The following is a 17,912-nucleotide window of genomic DNA, read 5'->3' as shown; positions in this document are numbered from 1 at the left end:
TTGAAATGACCCTGTGAGTGGTTTCCTTTACAACTTTATAGGTCACCACCCTTCCTCTTGGAAATCGAAAATGTGACTTTTCCTTAACTTGTTGGACAATGCTTGCAGTGTTCTGGTATCCCACGACTTGTTGCAATAATTAAATTACAGTATAACTGGTTTGAAGGAAAAAGGTTTAACCTACTCTGGATATGTATGCGTAACAATATTCCTATACATACAGGATGTATACACGCTATCCATTTTTCTTTTTCTCTGGCATTAGTGATATTGAGAAATTGGTAAATTTGATACATATTTTTCTGGAGTGCCATGTAATATGAATGACATTTCATTTTATGCCTAGTGGTGACTGGTTCTAGTTACACTGTGTAGTGTGTCTGTAGGATGAGGATTTCCCCCTTGACAATGAAACTCCACCGAAGGACATCTATACCTTATTTGCAGTCTTGGCTTTTATGTCATGAGTTTCTGTTTATTCATATATGTATTTTTACAAGAATTAATGTCCTTTCATATTAGTGCATGAATGATCCAAATTAAATATTAACATTTACTTTAGCTTTCTGGTAAAATTACTGTAAATTCTCTGTCAAAATAATATGGCTGTTTTTGGCCACCTGCAAAATACTGAACGGTGACCACTATTACCACTGGAGCACCTTGGATGGAGTTGGTTTATTTATCTTTGTAACAAATCATAAACCCCTGTCACAGAACAGCAAAGTAATAAGTTGCTGGTATTACAAATAAATCAGTTAAAAGTTAGTGTCTCACTGAGTTGGGGGGGAGAAAATAGACAACTGAATCTGAAAAATACTGGCACCTGTAATTTTAAAACCTAATTTATCATGTACCTGAGGTAAAAGTTTCAGGAAGAAAACAGGTAAATGTGACATTGATAAGGCTCACAGAGTCTGTACTGAGTGCCCTTCTGTCCCTCCTGTCTAAGGGAAGCAAATGTATTCCCAGATTCTGGGGTATTTGAAATAGCCTTTGTCATCTTGTGACTGATAGAAAGATCATACAAACATTTAGAGGCCAATTGTCTTGCTGGTGCCAAGAATTTTGGTGTCAATTTAACAGAGAGGAAGTCTGTATAATTGAATTTTGTTGTTATTGGAAGAGGTAGCTGGGATATACCACTGTAATAAGAGGGACCATCCAGTACATCTACCAGTGCCCTACCAAGAGTTGCTTTTAAATCAGTGTAGAGGAGTAAGAGGGAAAAAAAAAAGAGCTTCAACATATTCAAGCAAGATCTGTAAAAAGCTTTTTCTAATAGTTGGACAAATGTTAGTTAATGTACGAATGCTTCATTGTGTAGCAAAAATGCAGTAAAGACAATTTTGTAAGCAATGTTCCTATTTGTTACTTGGTGTCAGAGTATTGCATACATCTGAGATTGCAGTTGTTGTGTCCAAACACTGGATTTTTTTCCTACCCCCTATTAATGTTAGAACAGATTTCCACTGCATTGAGTTAGACTTTGTGTGCCTAAGGGATATTTTTGTGCCTCAGGTCTAGTTGTTATATTGCTTTATCATTGCCACATCTGATTAGATTAGGCAATTCTTCCAACAACTAAAGTTTTGTCTTAATAAGCAGTTTATGACCGAGCAAACATCTGGGCTTAAACAGGTTTTGCTATGACAGTTCAGATGTAATGGTGTGAGCCATAGTGAGAAAACTTTTGTTCCTACAGGGAGGTAATCCAGAGCCAGGAGGACCCAAATCCCAGCATCCCAGCATCTGGTAGACATTACACTGTACCTCAACTCAGCATCTGTGTGTTGAAAAGTATGAGTTGCAGGAGCAAAAAAACCCATCACTTGCTCAGTTTTGTACGGCTTTCACAACTTGATACAAGTAGCCTGGATACTATATTTGTATAGCATATTTGTATAGTATATCATAGTATACTATACCATACGAGTAGCCAGAGCTCCCAGTCATCCAAAAGGCTTGTCCAACCAACATCAGTGCCAAGACTGGTCTTTCATTTTCTTAGTATGATGATGATGATGATGATGATGATGTATGCCCTCTTCTTCTTCAATGGGGCTCCCAGACGTGCCAGCTCCCAGATCTGTGCCAACAAATACGCACAGGGTGGAGGGCAGTGCATGCTTCTGCACTCCTGGCAGACCTGTAGGATTTTAAGCTTTCAGTAAGTGTTGGCAAAAACTTTGTGGTTGATTCAGGGTTTGGATTTTCTGGTTTCCTGAAGTAAAATCTGTAGCCAGATGTATGGGATCAAAAGATAATCCGTATTCGATTTTCTGAACCAGTTTATGCTTTATGTATTAGGTATGCTGCAAGGAACTGTGTTACAGAGAAAGGGAAGAAACACAATGATTTAAACAGAAGTATGTCCAGTTACTGCCAAGTGAATAGACCAGGCAAAATTACAGAATAAAGTGCATGCTTTTTTCCATGAAAAAATTAGATTTTATAAAATCAGATGAGGACAGGTATATTTTATTATACAATGAGAAGCTGCCAACTTCTATGTTATAGAGGTTTTCATTCCACTATTTTTTTTTCCTCTGAGAAATGGAAAACTTAATTTAGTAACAGTTTGTTCCTGTATCTGCTGACCACTGCAGTCTTTGGTACCCAGTGCTGTAGCAGATTTCATGATTACTTTGTTGCCTGTGGCGCAGCTTTATTGAAGGTACAAAAGAATTGTGGTGCTCTAATTAAACAGTTTTAAATACAGCTTTCCGTTTCAGACTTATATTTTTCAGCTATTAGGAAAAATTTCTGGTTTTTTTCCCCCTTGTATAAGACTAGTGAATATTGGTTTAAAATCCACTGGAAGCATCTCTGGAAACTCAGCTCTGGCCACAGCTATGTGCAATGGCAGTGGAGAAACCCAGATGTGAGCCAGGCCTGTTCGCCCTCACTTTGCAGCAATGAACAAAGAAGTAGAAGTATCCTAAAGATACCAGAAGCACTAGATGATGTATTATCTGCCCCTTTGAACTGGCTTTATAGTGCTAAGCTGGAATTACTTTTTTCCTGAATGTCTCAAGCTTATGTAACACCCATAGTGAAAGGGAAAAGGGGAAACGATCAGAAATATCTGTGTATTTACAAGTAAATGTGCACACGTGCACAGAGTAGATTGAGGAGGGGTTATTTGTAACCTGACATAGTTGATATGTCTTTTTGTTTATTCTGTCAAGTGCTTAGTACATTTACAAGCAAAATAAAAGATCAGCAATGCAGTCCATGGAAAAGGAGCATGGTGAGACAAAGTGTCTGCCATGGAGACCACGCTCAGCCAGGTACTTCAGTGTGGTCCTAACTTTATCTTTCTGTAATCCCACCAAAGCAAGGGGACTGGCAATGTGTTTAAGTAGGGTAGGTGGAACCATTATTTTGTTTTCTGTTTAAGGTTTTTTAGGTATGGAATTAAAAAAAAAAAAAGCTTAAAAAGCTCAAGTCAGAATTACTTCATTTTTGTTCTTTATTTTAATTGTCTGCATATTCTGCTTTTAGGACTTTTTTTTCCTGCCACGTTTTTCACAGGGTCATGAAACAGATGTCTGCTCTTAAATTGAACTTTTTCAGTTCAACCCCATATCATTGTGGAAAACACTTTCTTGGCATGTTTTCCAGCAACAGTCCAATGATAGCTCAGAGTACAGAAATTTCTGCATCATCACTGAGGCCTAGTCCCAAATCCCATACTGCAGTAGGACAAATTCTTCATTGACAACTCTTGTAGACAGTCATTTGCCCAGGTGGTCACATCATATATTTGGCTGGGTAGTCAACTATGAAAATAGAATGAGGTGCAGAGTGTATCCAAATGCCAAATCTTCTCCATTGTGGGCAAGAGGGAGACCTGCCTTCCTTCTGTAAAGGGGAGAAGTGTTTTGGCAGCATCTAGGACATTTGCTACCTTGGCAGGACCCCTTGCATAGCAGTGAGTCATATTTTACATAGATCTCCTAGGTAAGTCGTAACTAATAATAATGTATGTTTTATAAGAGAAGAATTGAGGGCTATCCCCCTTTCTTCAGTTAGTATTAAAAATGCCCAAATCAACACAACAGCAACAAAAAACCAAAACCAACCAAAAAACCCAACCAAACAAACTAAACAAAAAACAAACAAAAAAACCCCAAAGAAAACAATCACCAGAAAACGGTCCTGCAAAACTTCCTGGAGACCTTTGCCCAGTGGTGGTGATACATCCTGAAAGAGGAAGCAGTAGGCTGCAACTTTGCTCTCTAGGTCATGGCAGAATTCAGACAAGCTCATAATACTGGATTTTGGTTGCCGGAAGAAAGTGCACTAAATAACTTCATATGAGCAGACAAGGTTAGTGCTGCAGGGAGCATTTTCTGGCTGCTGTGTGGTTAAATCACATTTGTTTAATGTGGTTTTTTTTTAACTTGTGGTTTTTTAAGTCACATACTGCCTCTGTTTCTGCACCCTATGTCATCAGAGACAGAACGATTGGCTCTCCTGCTGGGGCACTGCCTGTGTCAGGTCCGGGCTTGCCACTACCATGTGGGGTGACTCAGGCACTCAGGCAGCTCCTGACTTCTGCTAGGGTCTCCTAGCATGTGTCATGGGGACTGGAAGCACAGAAGTTTGTTGCTTATTTATTTACTTTTTACATTAAAGATCCTATTAATTGCATCATCTTCAGTTATTATATTAATAGAGCTAAGTTTGATTACTGTAACTTGATTTAAAGGGGAAAAAAATGCTGCTCCTAACATAATATTGTACAGTTATGTCATGGAATCATAGAATGGTTTGGGTTGGAAGGGACCTTAAAGATCATCTATTTCCAACCTCCTGCCATGGGCAGTGATGCCAGCCACTAGATTATGTTGCTCAGACCCCCATCCAACCTGGCCTTGAACATTTCCAGGGATGGAGCATCCACAACCTTTCTAGGCAACCTGCTACAGTGCTTCATCATCCTCTGAGTAAAGAATTTCTTCCTAACATCTAATCTAATTCTGCCCCCTCAGAATCCATTTAATCTTAATATGAAATAGCTTTTGCTTGGACATTTTCTCTTGCTTTTCTAGTAAGTTAGTCTAATCTCAACTGAGATATAACTCAGCTTTAGTAAAAGTTTGTGTAATTTTTTTAAGAATTCAGTGTATTATTTTCAAGATTCATCATTTTGTTAATAGTGTGCTGAAATATACTACCACTGTACAGTATTATAAGCTGTGGATATAAGAGGTATTGTGTGTAGAAGTGGTATGGCCTTTAATTTCTGGTTTGAACTGCATGATGGAAGGTAAACTTGCTGGTGAATAATGAAAAGAAATTTAATTGATGTAAAGAACATCTGTACATGCTCTCAGTACCCAAATTAATTCAATTACAGTTTCTACTGCTGTAGAATGCATTTATTTTAGAATGCAGAGAGAATTAAATGGCAATTGCTAATGTTTCTCGGTACCTGTAGGTACAATATCAGCACAGAATATTGAGCATTATGTGAAGGAAAACCCCCAACTGTGAATTTTTGTTACTTTTCTCATTTAAATAGTACAATAAATTCCAATAGAATATAGTCAAAACATACAACTCTTTGGCAATCATTTGGAGGGATATTTTAATTGCTTTGTTTTAAAGAGAAACTAGAATAATCTACTTTTTAAAAATTTGTATTTCCGTGTCTGTCCCCTCTATAACCCTGCCATTGCATTTCCCCATTCCTGGGCAGGAAGCTGCAGGTGCTGTTTTCACGAAATTTTGTCAAAACTATTTTTAATGAAAACACTTTTATTTTTCTTACCATCATTCAACAAAAAACGAGTTTGTTGGCTCTATCAGTTTCCGACTGGGCAAATATCCACCAGTGTTTTTCAAGATAATTCACAGCTGATACCAGCCCTGAGGCCATTCTTTGGGAGGCTCCCCAGAGAGTAGCCTGAATTCTCGTGGGGATGCAGGCTAAACTAAGGCTGCCTCCAGAACCTAGTCCTTTAGGTTTGCATCGTCACTGTTCAGATGAAGCAGCCCGAGAAAAACACCAGTCCCATACATGAGACTTACTGTACCCTCGCTGTCAGGAAAATAACAGAGTTTCTGTTGTGATTTACTGGAACTGTATCAGCAGGTGGGAAAGTTATATGGCTCCTAAATCATCTTTACATCCCAAATGCCATTGAGATTTGACTAGCTAGACCAGGTGGAAGGATTTCCTTTGTGGCTGGGAATATCTGTCAGATAGCATCAGTAGTATGCAGTGCTAAATATTTCTACTGATAGAAGTTTGACATATTGTTATAGTTGGTATCCTAGTGATGCAAGTTTAGATGCTGACACCCATGATTTCCATGGGATGATAAAGCATATATAAATCAGCAGAACAGTTGCTGCATGCTGCCTAAAGCTCACTTCTCTATATTCTCCAAACACTGCATGTATACATTATGGTTTAAGTTAAGGTGCCTACATAATACTTGTCTGCAGTTCAAGTGTGAAATATTTCTCTGAGGGTACAAATGTGAGGAAGTTGTTAAAGCCAAGGAAAGGGACAAATCTAGTGATTAGGAGTACAGCACTGTTTGACCCATCTTCAGCAATGTTTTAAGCACATGTTTAGTAATTGTGTTCCTTCACTCATTGCTGACTTGACCTTTTGAAAATACTTCTCCCTGTTTCCGTTTGTCTTTTCTAGGAAGGGATGATAATGTCCAATAATCAGTGCTGAAGAATCAACCAGCTGAGCAGTACTGCAATTCTCCAGCAATATGGCTTGTGTTTGTATGTGTTAGTACAAGGCACACCTTATAATCATAAGGGTGCCCCCGAACCCCTTATGATTATAAAATAACGTGTGACTTTTTGAAGAAGTTTGTGACTGAAGTGTAAAAGCTTCTGACAGGGCCTATTTAATTCTTTGTAAAAATACAGTCCAATAGCGTTCAGCAGCTAAGAAAAAACTGTGGCTATTGGCATCTGTACTGTGCTATTAATCTTTTTTTGAGTTTAGGGGCATAAACCATTTGTGGTTTGTGCAGTGAGGTTATCTCTGGTTTTTTTTTGTTGTGTCATGCAAAACAGATCTTCTTTTACTCAGCATGGCAAACTTTACCTGGTAATAATTCAGCTTTGTTAAATGATTTGAGTTTCCCTCAAAGGCACAGGAGCAAGCAGGTTATAATCTGAAGAAATCATGCCTCAGTCATTTTTCTGACTTTGTTTAACTTCAAAGGTAGCTTTGTATGAAGGCTGTGAAACGCTTGGCCCCGCACCAGCCATAACAAACATAAAGTTCTGTTAGTACATTTACTTCATATTTTTGCCAAGATCCATCAAAACACTGGGAAAACTTTATGTATTTCATAACCTCTTTCAGGCATTTCCCTGGACATTATCTGATGAGTATTGTCAGATGTTACTACAGTCAAAAAGGTATTTCACCACCTGCAACTCAACATTGAGGGTCAGCATCTTAGGATCTGAGCATCTAGGATATTGCAATATAGAAGTGAAAGGTGAGCTCTCCTAGATAGGGCTCTGGTATTTTGTTACTATTGAATCATGAGGCCTATGTTAATCAATATAAGAGAGGAAGAGAGATGAGAGAATTGAAAAAGTGATTTTTCTGTTATGAACAATGAAGTATGCTTATTTCTGTGGCCAGCTGGAAGGCAGAAACCAGCCATATATGGGCTGGAGTTCTCCAAAGAATGTTCAATAGATAGTTTGGAAGAAAGTTCCTCAGGGTCTCAAGAACACAGCAGTTCGGGAGGGAGAGGATTCTATTTCCAGCTCAAGAAATAGTTAGCACCACAGGGCTTGTTTATTTAGTGTGGAGAGAAGACTAAGATGAGTAAGTTCTTGAAAAAGTAAATTCTTCATGAAACAGTGTAGCAGTAAAATCATGGTTACAGGTTAAAAACATTAGCTTTTTATTGGCAACTGGTGTTTGTTTTGGTAGGGTTTGTTTCCATTTGGCCCCCCTTGTGCTGGCTGACACAGGTGCATGGTAGACTTGGCCACATGGTAGAAGCAGCCTGTGCCAACTCCTGATTTGGCTGGTGGATGTAGGAGAGGTGGTCAGGATACATCTGACTCCTTTTGAGAGCTGTTGAAACTGCATCTACCTCACACTGGCTGGTAGGCAGCAAAAATGCACCTGCCCATTTTGCTTCCTGCCCATGGGCAAGGAAATGTGGAATTTTGTGGAGTGAAACATCTGACCCCTGTGCTCTTAAACCTGAAAGTGTTACTGAATGTAGGGGCTGTATCCCAGATGTGTTTTGCTCGCAACAGCTGGATGGGAAGACAGCAGCCTGAATAGAGCAAGAACAATAGCCAGGCAGTGTGGGACATTGACTTTTAGTAGGTGTGCAGCAGTAGAATAGTCAAGAGTTGCCCAGGGACTAGACTTGGGAATATTACAAATTCTGGAAGGAGACTATATTTTTCCAGTATATGTTCTGTCAGACCATAGGAAAGTCTAAACACAGACTGAACATAACTGCCCTGAACAGCATTGACTTCCTTGGGAGCATTTCAGGTAAAGGGAGAGGAAATGAAGTCTCTCCCACTTGCCTGTCTTGGTACTGTGTGTGGTCATTGTGAACAACTCATCAACCTTTTTTGGCAACATTCCTTTGAGGATAATCCAGATTTCCCTTCCTGTCACTTTCTAGGATCTGTACCCAAAAAGGTAACAAATGGTGAGGGGAAACTACCATTTTCATAGGACTTGGACAGGCTTAAACCATCCCTGGTGGCTTACTGTTTTAGTAGTTGTAATTGCTAAAAGAATTATTAATATATGCTTCATTAAGACTTTTGTAATAATTGTGGATGGGTGGAGAATAAGGATATCCAACAGGAAATAAGAAAATTATTGGGCTTTCAAAATTTTTCCTGTACCTTTCTCTTTCTTCCTAGATTACAATTTTTAGGAAAAATTAATCAAAGTTGTTTGTGTAGAAATGTCTGTATTATTAACATCTAAAATTTATTTTTCAAATCTAGATTATCGATAAGGAGATTAATCCCTTTGTGGACAAGTGGGAAGAAGAAGGACAGTTCCCAGCACATAAAGTGTTTAAAACCCTGGGACAGGCTGGATTCCTTGGTGTGGATAAGCCAACAGGTAAGAGAGTGTATAACTCCTGAGTATTGATGCTGATGGTGATAGACTAAATACATTATCTGAATTTTCTCTTGACCCAGATCAAAACATGGGTTGGAATTTATGCAAAGTTTACTTTTATTCCTCAGTCGCATATGTGCTGGTTACCAGCTCTGCAAATACAGAAAATAACATTGCTGAATGCTCAAGTTGTTATTCTCAAAACGTAAAAATGTTAAAACCTGCACAACTGTTATTTTAAAGTCAGTGAAATGAACATCATTTCAATTTTCAACATAAAATCTCTATAATAACTTTTCTTCTGGATCTGGACACATATGGAATAATCTAAATCTTCATTGATGAAACCACAGTTTGAAGACACTGAAAGTGTTTTAAGATTTGGCCTATACACTTCCTGAACTTGCAACCTGTACATCACTGTAATGTATTCTGTCTCACTGTTCAAAGAATGAGGTTAGTGTGAGTTTTAGGCCATTATGCCCTAGACTGTCTTTAAAATGCACTATTCCAGCTCACAATAGCCTGAACAGAACAGCCTAACATACAATAATGACAGAGCAAGTTTCATGTGTACGTATATCTATACATATAGATATATGTAGATATATATAGGTGATGCAAAAAGTCAGGAAGTCCAGAGGAATAAGAAGTATTTCTGCTCTTCAGATTACAATACATATTCCACTAGTTTTTTTGTTTACATGCAATATATATGTATACTTGTTTTCTTCTTGAATGCTACTGTTACATGTTCATGTCAAAATTCCCTCTTCTTTTCCCCCCGTTTTCTTATTCATGGTCAAAAAGTCTAAAACAAAGGCAGGTTTACACAAGCAAACTTTTAGCAACTGGGGTGAATTCAGAGCAGCCCGAAGGGACAATGTATGAACAGGTAACTCTAGATAATTGCCTATATGGAGCAAGTCACACAACCTTAGGTATGCCACACCACATCATTATGTTGCTAAGGGATAGGGTTCTGTGGAACAAATTATACCTTTCTACCACCTACTTTCAGAGGAAATTTTTCCTCTTGAAATAAACTTTCATATTCTTACACATTACAATGTGGAAGGTTTTTCCCTAGTTGTTCAGCTGTTGGAGCTCAGAGAACTGTTTAGCTATGATTGTCTGACAAATCCAATTAGGTCTGAGCTGGTATTTCTTTACAGAAATGCTGACAGTTTGAGATTATACTTCAGATCTATTTAAAGGACAAATAGGATTATTGGGGGAGGGAGAAAACCATCTCTGCCTTCTGCTATAATTGTTTCATAGGCAGATTTGAATTGCATCTCAGTGGGTCTCCTTCACACTGCTAATATTCGTGTTGGTTGTAATAGTGGTGCATTATATTGCTGGCAGATTGCAGTCCTGTCTTGTTATATTCATCTTGGAACATGCAGGGACTTCAGCTGGGGTAAGGAACCTCATTGCTGAGCGTGCTGCACATAAAACATTGTAGAGATGGGAACTTTGTATAATGCTCACAAAATAGATAGGACAAGAAATAACTGGAGTTACATCTAGTGAAGAAGGGACTTGTGGAGGTAAAGTTGGGCACAGAAAGTTGCATGTACTGACTATACTTCTCATACCCATGTTTAAGACGGTTTTAACTTTGGCCTTGATGCTTGTTTCTAGCTGTTAATCTAATTTATTTGGCCTCTGCAGCTGCATTTTATAAAAGATATAAAAAAAGGATAAAATTCTCAGAAACCTGTGGTCCTTCTCAATTCATCTTCCAGAGTAAGGTATTGGTGGGTACAGAAAATGCACCAACCCCTTGGAAGATGCTGTCTTTGCAGCATTCAGTTGTGCAACAGAATGTCACCAGATCCAGCTTTGCTGGTGTAATGACATCAGGTAGAACCTGAAAGTCCTGAAACTTTCTCATGATGGTAAGTGAAACAGTCAGCTGTGGGACTGTTTCAGGTGTGGCACAATCTCAACAGCATGACTTAGGCAAAGCCTGAAATTCTTTCTCTTTTACGCTTCTACAAAGTACTTACACATGATGTGTGATTAGCAGGTACTGGTAGTAGTATTAAAATAAAATTAAGAGATATGCCTTTTATGCTCTGCTCAGATGCTTCTGTTATTTAAGTGTTGTGTGCAGAGGAAGAGAGGTCTTAAGAGATTTGTGGAAGCCAGGAGCAGCTGGGAGTTTTGGAGGGATGTTGTGGGAGGTCTGGAGAAGAGAGCTTAAATTGATTTGAGGAGAACAATTGCAATATAGAGCAGTGTGAGTAACAGCCTGCCCTACTTTCTCTTTTCAGCACAAACCAAATTATAATTATCATATTGCATCTCTTCAAATCCAGATCATAAAATATTCTCTTTAAAGAGCACATTTTTTTTTAGTTAACTCACTTCAGTAGCAGCTGCAATTATGAAATACAAATTTTTCTGAATTCATTTTTCAAGATCATTCTCTCAAGTATGGAAGTTTTTTTTTCCTGCAGAATTAATTTTGAAGATTTTTGGTTGGGCAGAAAAGGGTCACAAACTTGTTTTGCTTAGATAGAAGGAAACATCTGTTGGATTTCAGATTTGTTGAAAGTGGACTTTTTCCTGTGTAAACACCATTCCCTTTATGAACAATGAGCTGCTTTTGAGCAGGTTTTTAAAAGAATGTGCCTTACATGTGTCCCTTATCATTGGAAACTTTCTCCATGTGGAGAACTGATTTGAGGCACTATTTTTATTGCAAAGGTTCCATCAACTCCCACTGTAGTCAGTTGTGGGCTACAAAATTAACAGAGTTTTCCTATATATTTTTCACAGTTGTTTATGCTTCTAGTGAATATTGGCTGTGGTTCAGGATGTTAGTTGAAGGGGTTGTGTAAACACTGTGGGCAAGGCCCAAACATGCACCCATAATTGGAGAATTCTTAAGATGGTAAGCAGATTTAATTTATTACACTGTCTGGTCCATTCTCTACCAGAGAAAGTGTCTTCTTGTTGAACCATTTGTCTGCTCTGTTATTTTTTACATGACTCAAAAATAGTGCATATGCTGGTTTTCCTTAGGAAAAAGTCTGTGTTCTGTTATATAGGGAGATTCTTCCTGTTAGTAAAATACAATCAGAAAAGTGAAATCATTTATGCATAGAAAGTGTCTTTTTACTCTATTACAGAATCACTCAGTCCAGCCTGAAGTATTTCGTTTGAGGGGAAAAAAACCAACATCTCTATGTACTTACTGTTCTTCATTTATATTTACTGAGTACTTATCCATAAATTATAAAATTCTGGATTATGGAGGTACTGACAATCCCAAAAGTAAGGGCTGAAAATACTAGCGTATGCAGCAACAATATTTTAAGTTGTCTTGGTTATTGGCCATTGTCTGCTTTTCTAAGGGAAGTGGGCAAGACATATTCTTTCAATTATTTAGTGTGCACATTAAACATGAGATGAGATATTGGAGTAAAAGCTGAAAAGATCTATGTGGTCATTTGTGATCTTACGGTTTATGAATCAAAGCCTTGGCTGTTGCTAAATTTTAGGATGTGTTGCCAAATACACAGGCTCAAGATGTACTGTTCTGTGCCTGTGTAGGCCAATGCAGATGATTAAAAGTTGATTTTATCAGCTGATGCGTAAGTACAGGAATCCCATAAAGGATGGGGGAGGAAGATCTGTAAGAGGGCAGTGTCTGCTCTCCTGCATACTCACATAGCATCACTGTGAAACATGAGTGTTAACGATGCCCACTCTGGGTATTTCATTAGTGTTTTCACTGGCAGTACTATAGGAATATTTAGAAGAATGCATTAGCAGCTAGAAATAATTATGACAGATTTGTCCAAATAATAACCTTCATTCATTCCTGTCAAACACACTTAGCAGTGAACTTAGAAAATAGGTTCTTAAATATATCAGGAAAGTCAGGAAACTGTGGTAAGTCTTGTACATGGATGGGAAAGTATAATTCTGCACTACATATCTCATTCCCTACTGCTGGGATATATTACTTGGAGAAAGTAATAAGCACCATGTTCTTGTCATTTGAGACAGATAAGCATCTGATGAAACAAATGTTTCAAATGACTGATTGTACTGCAATTGGAAAATGATGCAATATCTTTCCTTAAGAAAGCCTGTCTAAGTGTCTGTGTGTGAATGTGGGAATATAGATCTAGACTACCCTCTAAGGTTAATTTTGTTTTCTTCACATGTGTACATTTCTCTGGTATAGTGGGACCTTATGAGAATCACTTGGAAAGAATATGTGAGGTTATTTTTTTTCCCCTTTCCATAATACTAAGCCTTTTTATTATATGGAATGAGCAAAGGAAGGATCTGGGAGGAGCAGTGAATTCTGTCACTAGAAAGGGATTTAGTAGTTCAGGTGAAACAGTGTTTGATTGTATTTAATAGAGTAACTGACAGTTTTTCTGGTACATCTGTGGATAAAAGCGAAAAGGGATATATTTGTCAGAAGTGAATTCATTTGCCCCAAACCATTTCTGTATGGCTACAATGGACTGGCTCCAATGCTTGTGCTTGGTTTAGATTTAAGCATAGTCAGCTGAACTAATTGCTTATCTCTTTTTCACTTACAAAGGAGTGCAATAGTAGTTCATAAATAATAGTTGCTCTCCAAAAGTTTGTGAGAGAAGCCATGTTTTCAGACAGCAATGAAGCAGTAAATCAGCACTCTGAAATGTTTATCAGCTATCATGTATACCTGTTTTGCAATCAAGAAATAACTTTGATAGGCTTCTGAAAAACCAAGAGATCAAATAAGTCACTGCTTTATTTGAATCAGTTTGATGACAAAATTAGTGATGGGTGGTAGGAGTTTGGAGACCTTGATCAGATAAGTATAAGAAATTTCAGGTGCTTATCTGACCTTGTTAATTTGGTGGATTGCATTGAAATCTCAGGAAAACAGGTTTTTGTAAGTGCACATATAAGTTCACGTGTGGTTAAGACTTTTTTTCCCCTCCTCTGCTGTTGTGAAATGCTGACAATTCAAGTCCCATCTAGCATCTTGCAAGTGCAGGATGAAATTCAATTGAAAATAGTAGGGAGGGGACAGTTTGCTGCATTTCACAGATCATCAGATATTTCTGATCAGACAAGGAAATGAGAACTTGAATTCATCTTTGTATTTTTTCTCAGCTGTGCACATGACTTGGAAATGGGAGTGCTTCATTCTTCATGGCTGGTTGGGAAGTGCAGCAGTACCTCTGGGAATAGCTTGTTCAGCTACCAACAGCAGTTTTGTAGAAACACCCAGCAGAGAACAGACTTACTGAAGGACAGCCAGTCTCTGTGGAAGAGATAATCTTCCTTTAAAGGTTTTGTTGATAGAGGGATCAGATTAGTTCCTGGGATTCTGTTTTTGTACTTGAGATAAGGCAAATCCTCACAGTTCTGACTTGTAATGCACAACACAGCAGTACCTCGTGGTTCAGGTATGCTTATACCAGTACCTCAGGGGCAGACTTAGGAGTTTCTGAAATCTGGTACTTGTACCACTGGCAGTTACAGATTATGTCAAAATGATATTGAGAAAGAAATTTAAAATGCCTCTTTCTTGGAGGAAGTGAGAAGTATTTAACTGGAAGCAAATGCTCCCCTATGTATGTGCAATGAAATCCTTGAGCTCTTGACGCACCATTCTCTCACGTCATACCTGCTGTGCCAAATTCCCTTCTGCGTATCACAGGCTTTGCACAAACTGTCAGACCTCTATAGTGTCTTGAAGCTGACTGGGAGCACTTAGACTAAATTTGTAGAGAAGAGGTAGTTACAAGCAGCTGTTCTGTTCCTGTTCTGTACCTGTTCTGCTCTGGGTTGTGCAGGAGAGTCTGTCCTCTCTTGTACTTGATGTTCCCTCAGTTTTGTAGGAAATCATTCAGTTTGGGGATTTTTCACAGAGGTAAATCTGCTAAAAATCTGATGGTCTTGATTTTATAATTGTGAATAAGAGAGGAATGCACACTAAAGAGAACAGGTGAATATATTAAAGAAATATGAAATCATATAACACCTGAAAAGAATATAGGAATTGAGACCTTATTTGATAAGACATACTGTTTGGGAAGTTTGCACTAGAAGAATAATGTTTATTCTTTACTTTTGTGGATCGAATGGCAAGACTGCCTCTTGATAAAGCCTGGCCAATGAATTAGCTTGTACTAAAATAAAATTGGTATTACAAGTCTCTCTAATTTACACATAGCTGTCTTTTCCCATCAAGATTCTTGACATCCTGTCATATGCCTGGATGGCATAATCAAAAATCTTTCTGAAAGGTATGAGTGCACCTACTACTCTTTGAGACATGTCAGTACACTGAGTGTTGTGAGCATGGGAAAATTATCTTTGTGAAGTGTAGGCCTAATTCTGTTTTACCCACTCATTTTTGCATTATGAACTGCTGGAAGTGAAGGTTGATTTCTGTCATGGGGCTGAAATGGGGAAAAATATTGTGAAACAGTCATTCTGAGGATGACATAGAAAATCTCTAAAAAGATGTTGACTTGTCAACACTTGCAGATCCCATGGGTCAATAACCAAATTAAAAACTTTGAATGATATCTGGCTTGAAGAGAGGATTAACAAGATTGCAGTAAAAGTGTGTTGTTCCTAGTTAAGTGTTTCTATCCCCAGCATTTGAGCATGATAAGAAGCTAGTGTCCAGGTTGTGCAAACCTGAACATGTTTAGCTGAATAAGAAGAAATGAACGAGGAAAAACTAGACAAGAAAGGTGTTTAGTTTTAGTTCTCCTATTCTGTTCTAACATTTTTAATCCCTAGTGACCCAGTTCATGCAAAATCATAAGCATCATTAATAATCTAATCCCTGGAGATTAGATTAGCATCTGAGAGGAAGTTCAGAGGTTCCCATAACAGTAAAGTGCCTTCTCATGCAGCTGAAAAACAGGTCATGTACCTGCTCATGGCAACGGGTTTGGAACGAGGTGACCTTTATGGTCCGTTCCAACCCAAACTATTCTATGATTCTGTTTTATCCCAGAAAAGAGGACAGGCAAAGGCATGGACCCAGTATTTGTGAGTCTGCATGTGACAGGCGACTTGTTTATAGGATAAGTAGTGCACACAACACTAAACAGATTCATATGCTACACAGTAATAAAAAGGTGTAAAGGAGGGATAGTAATATAAGGAATTTAGTTCCTTCAGGCTTAATACTTAAATAGGGTTAGAGCTGGCCATTTATAGACTGGAACAAGTGAGTTTGGAGGTAGAGATGAAGAGAACTGAAATGTAGTTTTAATCATGCTGCATTGTGGGGAATAGGTATCATCATTTAACAACAAACCCGGAAGTTATCTGTAACTTATTATTTGATATGGGTCTTACATTTATGCTGCTTTTAGACCTACTTTGATTTCATTGTTTACTCTCATGTAATACTGATATGCACATCAGAGACTGCATGGTATCTTATACTAAGTGAAGTAGGAAGTGAGAAGATGGGTTTTATTGCAAAATACTTTTAAAGTCTATTAAATTGGTCTGAGAAATATTTGGAGTCTACACTCTTTTTTGTTGGTACAATCACGTTGAAAGTCTTTCATAGCTTCATCTGAATAATGAAGCTATAATATATGCATTATCTGAATAATGTACTGTATAGTAGATTTGGTATCAGTCCAAAAAATCATCTGTGTACCCTCAGTTTGTCAGTTGATTAGTAAAAACATGTGAATTGTTTTTGAAGTGAAGGTTACATTGGAGACAGGAGTAAAGAATGCTTTAAAACTTCGAAACTTCTTCCTTTGATGGGACAATCTCACCAGTGCAAGACAACTGCTTGGCTCATTTGTGGGAAGGCAAACAGGTATTTGGCACCATCATAACTTGAATTGTGCTATTTACTGTGTGCTTTGAAACCTCTGAGGATTATGAAAATTCTCTGATTATGAAAATTCAGATTCCCTGAACCAGAAGCTTAGGTGTGTGCAACTGCTCTTTCCAGAATGCAATATGTACCCCATATGGAAAAGTAATATTCTGTCCTGCATAGTACTTTATAGTGATAAGCCTTATTGTATATACATCATAAATTTTTACATATATTGCAGTAAATTCTGCAATAAATATATATATATTTATAGAGAGATGGAAGGATTTTTTGATGGTTTTTGTTCTTTTAAATCATTAAATCTTAGAATGCCAGTTGGAAGGAATGTCAAGGATCATCTGTTCACATATTTCTTGGCAAAAGCATGGGCTGGATAAGATGGCCCAGCACGTTGTTTATTTAAATTGTCAAAAGTGTCCAACATTGGGGAACTCACCACTCCTCTGGGGAGATTATTCTAATAGCTGATGGTCTCATTGTGAAAACTTCTCCTTTTGTGTCTAATCAAAATCTCCCCAGGAGTACCTGGTACTCATTATCCCTTGTCTTTTCCCTGTGATTTCTTGTGAAAAGAGAGTCTCCATATTTGATCATTTTTGTGGCTTTTCTCTGAACCTTCTCCAGCCTGTCTACATCTGTTTTGTGTAGCAGGAACCAAAACTGAACATAATATTCCAGGCTTGGCCTGACAAGCACTGACTAGAGTGGGAAAATGACTTCATTATCTCTGCTGGTGTTGCCCTTGTTGATGCAGCCCAGCATCCTGTTGACTTTCTTTGCTGCAGCTCACTCATACTGAGCTTGTTGTCCACTAGGACCCCCAGGTCTCTTTCCACAGAGCTGTTCCTCAGCCAGGTAAATCCTAGTCCTGCTTAGATAAGGTGTTTTCTCTGCAGACTATCATCAACATGCTGGAAGGTCAGTGTAGTAGTCTTAATGGGTTTTGTTTTT

At 38.1% G+C, this 17,912-nt stretch overlaps 1 protein-coding gene across 2 annotated transcripts in view; it reads left to right on the top strand.

The window, feature by feature from the left end:
- The window catches only part of LOC103755275 (probable acyl-CoA dehydrogenase 6), a 76,224-nt gene that overhangs the window by 2,522 nt on the left and 55,790 nt on the right, over window positions 1–17,912 (top strand). For both annotated transcript variants that reach the window (XM_018075709.2, XM_029961818.1), the window contains exon 2: window positions 8,989–9,109. The gene's annotated coding sequence lies outside the window, so the exon portion shown is untranslated. The remainder of the gene's footprint in view (window positions 1–8,988; window positions 9,110–17,912) is intronic.

This window comes from Manacus vitellinus, unplaced genomic scaffold (assembly GCF_001715985.3).
Source record: "Manacus vitellinus isolate BGI_N305 unplaced genomic scaffold, ASM171598v3 scaffold_3_pilon, whole genome shotgun sequence".
NCBI classification, from domain to species: domain Eukaryota; kingdom Metazoa; phylum Chordata; class Aves; order Passeriformes; family Pipridae; genus Manacus; species Manacus vitellinus.
Note: the sequence above shows the minus strand (reverse complement) of the source record. Positions and strands in the feature narration are given on the sequence as shown.